The sequence below is a fragment of the Panthera pardus genome, unplaced genomic scaffold (assembly GCF_024362965.1).
Source record: "Panthera pardus isolate Hobbes unplaced genomic scaffold, ASM2436296v1 HiC_scaffold_18, whole genome shotgun sequence".
NCBI lineage: Eukaryota > Metazoa > Chordata > Mammalia > Carnivora > Felidae > Panthera > Panthera pardus.
In genome coordinates this window covers 28,743,490-28,749,489 of record NW_026526743.1, presented here as the reverse complement: position 1 = coordinate 28,749,489, position 6,000 = coordinate 28,743,490, and positions in this window count along the sequence as shown.

Genomic DNA, 6,000 nt, shown 5'->3' with positions numbered 1-6,000 from the left:
CATGTATTACAAGGTGGTAGTAGTGGTAGAAGCTGTGTTCACACACACACACACACACACACACACACACACACACACCTACACATCAGTAACTCTGCACTAGAGAATGGAGGGGATAAAGTTATTTTGAAGAAGACCGAACAGCCACCATGATGTGCGTCAGGAGCACACGATGACCCTAGAAGGTTCTCTTCGGGGGAAGCCTGTAAGGGAGAGAATCAAGCAGGATAAGAGAGACAAAAGAACAGCGCATGACTGTAACCTGAGCGGAAGCCGGTTCTGTCTGGGCCCTGGCAACGGTAGAGAGCCCTGGAGCATAAATCACATGGCAGCTGTCCCCCTTGAGGCCAGAGTCCCGTGGACCCCTGATTGGCCCGCCATTAGCTGCGGGCTGCCCTGGCTGTGTGCTGGGGTTTAACTCTCAGGGTGAAGTACCAACCTCAGGCACTGCTCCAGAGAAGGGGCCCCTGGAGGCCACTACTGGCCTACCGCACAAGAGCGGTCCAGAAAGGAACACTGGGAGGGGCCAACAGCATCCAAAAAGTCCCCCTATTAATTCAAAGCTAACATAATTCAAGACTAACTGTGGTGTCATTGGAATGCACCACTCCATGTTGATCATGAATTTTTTTTTTTCCAGCTGTTTCTGGTATTTTCTAGGACGTACACTCCTCTGCCTCTAGGGAGCCTGAGCGAATCTCGCTGGTACCAGGAGTGGTCCTAGGAAGCAGATGCAGGGGATGGGATTCTGAAGTCGCTAGCCGGCTGGAAATGAGAACCCATCACTGTTGGTAGCGGAGAAATGGAGAAACGTGTGCGGTTGCTGAGACCTCTGCCTGTGGCACCCCTGCGGTGTGGGGGACAGGTGGAGGCCTTGTGCCAGAGCTCCGACATTTGAGCTGACCGCCGGGAACAGAACTGCAGAGAAATCTGACTTCTTGGCCTGGGCAAGTTTTCTATACCCGCGTCAGGACCCCGGCAAGGAGGGCCTAGGAGTCTGAACTTTGAGATAGAGCCAGGCGAGCACATGAACTTGAGAACCCTGTATCCTCTGGGTCTGCAGATGCAGCCTTCCCCCTGCCTTGGCTTGTGAGACACTGGTGGCCCTTCCTCAGGGGCTACTGTCACCTCTCCTCCTGGCCACTGGAAAAATTTCAAATGTCAGTGGGGGTCAGCTGGGCTGGCCTGCGAAGGGGCCGGGGGGTTTATAAGCCACAGGAGCTGTAGGAACTGATGAACACAAGCCAGCAGGACTGGGAGAGTGCGCAGGGATGAATCCTGAAGGTGCTGGGCCGAGGTGGACAGAATAAAGTGCTGGAGAAGGGAACACTAGTTGACAAGGGAGGCCTCTCCTTTTTAAAAACAAAAAAATATATTTTTTTAAGTTTATTTATTTTGAGAGAAAGAGAGAGAGAGGAAAACAACATGAATGAGGGAGGGGCAGAGAGACAGAGGGAGAGAATCCCAAGGAAGCAGGCTCCACACTGTCAGCGCAAGGAGCCCAATGACGGACTCTGATCCCACGAACTGTGAGATCATGACCTGAGTCGAAATCAAGAGTCGGACGCTTAACCAACTGAGCCACCCCGGCACCAGGGAGTGCTCTCCCTTGACACAGGTTTGAACACCCAGGAAGTGGGTCTAATACACAGCTGGGATGGCTGCAACCAGCTTGGAAAAAGCGATTGCTCGCTTAGAAATGGAGTAGAGACGCCAGAGCTATCACTGCAGGGGGCGGAGGAAAATTCAACCAAGTGGTGGCCGAATCGCGGTCCCTGCGCCAAGTGTGGTGCGTTTACTAGAGCGGCACAGGCTCAGGCATGTGGTTTGCAATTTCTGATCTGGCAGCGGTGTCTTTTTCCGCACCGTGTTAGTTTCCTGAGGCTGCGGTGATGAATGACCACAAACCGGATGGCTTGTAACAATAGAAACGTATTCTCTCACGGCTCTGGAGGCCAGAAGTCGGAAATCAAGGTGCCTGGGGGGCCAAGCTGCCTCTGAAGACTCTAGTGGGGAATCCTCCCCTGCCTCTTCAACTTTCAGTGGCTGCTGGCCATCCTGGGCTCGTGGTCACATCCCTCCAGCTTCTGCCTCCATCTTTGCGTGCTTTTGTCCCCGTGTGTCACCTTCCCTTCCTTTCTAAGGTCACTGATCATCGGATTTAGGGCCTACCCTAACCCAAATGATCTTAGCTTGGATTCCTTAACTTAATTACATCTTCAAAGACCCTTATTCCAAAGAAGGTCACACTTATAGGTTCCAGATGGATATATCTTTGGGGCTGGGGGGACCCCACCATCCAACCCACTACACCTGCCCATCGTGAATGAGGATCACAAGCTGTTTGCGTTTACATCCAATGAAAAATAGCATCCATTTACAACCATCCCTGGAACGTAGTAATATTGATTTATATCCTGATATAATCTGAAGTGACCTGGGCCATGTGGACACTTTACAGAACCTGCCATCCGTTCTCCGTCTCGATGACGTCATGTTAACCGGACCAAATGAGCAAAAAGAGGTGAATCCTCTAGATGCCTAGGTAAGATCCATGCTCCCCAAAGGACTGTAGCCCATGCTCCCCAAAGGGCTGTAAGTGCTTCAGAGGTAGGCACAGCAAAGCTTTTAAGGATCCAGTTATCTGGAACCGTGGAACGTCCCCCCCAAAATAAAGCACAAAGGACTGTACTGTGCACACCCTACCACTAAGAAGGAAGCCCAGTGCTTGCTGGACCCATTTGGATTGTGGAGGCAGCACACTGCCACATTTGGGAGGACCGCTCCTGCCCATTCTTTGAGTTATGTGGAAGGTTGCGGGTCTTAAGTGAGACCTGAAGCAAGAAAGGGCTTTACTGCCAAGTCCAGGCTGTGTTATAAGCTCTGCATCAGGAGCCATATGATTCGGTAGGCCCCTTCGTGCTGACATTAGAAAAGAAGCATGCCTGGGGTGCCTGGGTGGCTCAGTCGGTTAAGCCTTCGACTTCAGCTCAGGTCATGAGATCATGGCTTATGGGTTCAAGCCCCACGTCGGGGTCTGTGCTGACAGCTCAGAGCCTGGAGCCTGCTTCGGATTCTGTGTCTCCCTCTCTTTCTGCCCCTCCCTCGCTCATGTTCTATCTCTCTCTCTCAAAAATAAATAAACATTAAAAAAATTTAAAAAAAAAGAAACGGAGCATGGTCTCTGATTAATGACCCCAATCCATCTTAAAGAACTAGAAAAAAAAGAGAAAGTTAAACCAAAAAGAAGGAAATGAAAAAACAAAGATTAAGACAGAAACTCATGCAATAGAAAACAGAAAAACAATAAGAAAAAAATCAAGAGAACAAAAACTATGGTTCTTTGAAAAAACCCATAAAACCAGTAAATCTCTGGGCAGAATGATCAAAGAAAAAGAAAAAAACTACAAACTGACAGGATTAGGAAAGAAAGCAGGGATAGAACTACATATTCTACAGAAATTAAAATGATAAACATATTAAGAGTGACTTAATACCAATAAAATTGATAACATAGATGAAATGGACAAATACCTTAAAAAATCTATCAAAGCCTGTTTGAAATGAAACAGATAACTTTCCATAAAGAAATGTGATTCGTAGTTAAAATCCTCTCGTAAACAACAGGCCCAGATGGTTTCACTGGTAAATTCTACTGAACATTTAAGGAAGAAATAACACTCCTCCAGAAAATTGAATAAGAAATAATACTTCCTAACTCATTTTATGAAGCCAGCATTGTCCTGATACCAAAACCATACAAAGACATGGCAAGAAAAGAAAACTAGAGATAAATGTCCCTCATAAACATAGACTTGAAAATACTTTTTAAAAATGAGCAGGGGTGCCTGGGTGGCTCATTCGGTTAAGGTTCCGACTTTGGCTCTGGTCACAATCTCACCATTCATGAGTTTGAGCCCCAGATGGGGCTCTGTGTTGACAGCTCAGAACCTGGAGCCTGCTTCGGATTCTGTGTCTGCCTCTCTCTCTCTGCCCCTCCCTGCTTGCACTCCATCTCTCTGTCTCTCTCTCTCTCAAAAATAAACATTTTTTTTTTAAAAAATGAGCAAGTATAATTCAGCAATAAGTAGACTATTCTATCATGACTAACTGGGTTTTACCCCAGAAATGAAAAATTGATTAGCACTCAAAAATGTGTAAATTCACCACAGCAACAGACTGAGGAAAGAAAAATGAAAGTGTCAATAGATCTAATAACAGAGATCCACACCACTTCTATTCCACATTGTATTGGAGGGCCTAGTCAGTGCAGTAAGGAAAGCAAAAGAAATAAAAGTCATCTTTTTCACATTCAATATGATCATCTACATTAAAACAAAAAAACTACCATAGAGTTTTTTCTACCATAAAATCTACCAGAAAGCTGTTGGAATTATTATGTGAGTTTAGCATGGTCAAGGGATACAAAATAAATATACCAAAAATCATTTATATTTCTGTGTGCTGGAAATGAACAATTGGAAATTGACATTTTAAAATACCATTTATAATAATTTCAAAAACTATGAAATAGTTATGGATCAACCTAATAATATATGTGCAGGATTTGTGTGCTGAAAACTATAAAACATGACTGAAAGAAAAAACATTTAGGACCAAAATAAACGCAAAGACATACCATGTTCATGGATCAGAAGACGCAACGTTGTTAAAATGTTGGTTCTCTTTCAAATATGTCTAGACATCCAATTCAATCCCAATCAAAACTCCAGCAGGCTTTTGGTGGAAATTGCCAAGCTTATTCTATTTTTACATGGAAGATAAGAATACCCAAAACAACTTTGAAAAAAGATCGAATTTTTTCATCTTTGGAGGAATCATACTAATTTCAGACTCACTATAAGACTACCTGTTATTCTGAAGATGGTGCAGTATTTGCATAATGACAGATAAATCAATGGAATGAGAGTCCAGAATAGACCTGCATAGGGATCAATTTATTTTTGGCAACATGCCAGAGGTAATGGGATGGGGAAATGATAGTATTTTTAATAAATGGTGCTAGGAAGTTGAGCATTCCTGGAGTGCCTGGGTGGTTCAGTTGGTTAATTACCCAACTTCAGCTCAGGCCATGATCTCATGGATTATGAGTTCAAACCTCACATTGTGCTCTTTGCTGAAAGCTCTGAGCCTGACGACTGCTTTGGATTCTGTGTCTCTCTCTTTCTGCCCCTCCCCTGCTCACACTCTGTTTCTCTCTCTCTCTCTCTCTCTCTCTCTCTCTCTCTCAAAAATAAATAAACATTTGAAAAACAGAAAGAAAACTGAGCATTCCTTTCAAAAGAAAAAAAAAACTCAACCATTATATTGTACCACATACCAAAAGTAATTTGAAATAGATCATAAACCTAGATGTAAGGGCTAAAAATATAAAACTTCCAGAAAAAAACATAAAAGAAAAGTTTGTGACCTGGGTTTAGACAAATCATTTTAGATAGAAAACAAAAAGTTCAAATCATATAAAGAAATAATTGGAGTTCATCAAAATTTAAAATTCTGCCCTTCCAAAGATGGTGTTAAGAAAATAAAAATACAAGCCACAGACTGAGAGAAAATATTTGCAAAACTTGTATCTGATTAAAGCATGCATTCTCAATGGAGGTGATTGACCCCTGGGGGGGCAAAAATTACTTCTTTGGGGACTAAAAAATGCTTAAATATCACAAGCATTGTGTGGCCCTCCAGATAGAAATAATGCATATGTCCATGGCAGTAAACTTCATGGCAGGACATTAGGAAAAAACATCTAAGAAGGTCCTGGGGAATGAAGAGGTGGGTAATATTAAAATATACCGAGAAACACTGGGCAAAACATTTGAATCTAGAATACATAGAGAACTCTCTTATAACGCAATAATAAGGCAAAAAATCCAAGAAAAAAATTGGGCAAAAACCAGAACAGATACTACACCAAGATAAAGATATGGATGGCAAATAAGCTCTTGAAAAGATATTCAACATTATTACTCATTAAAGAAA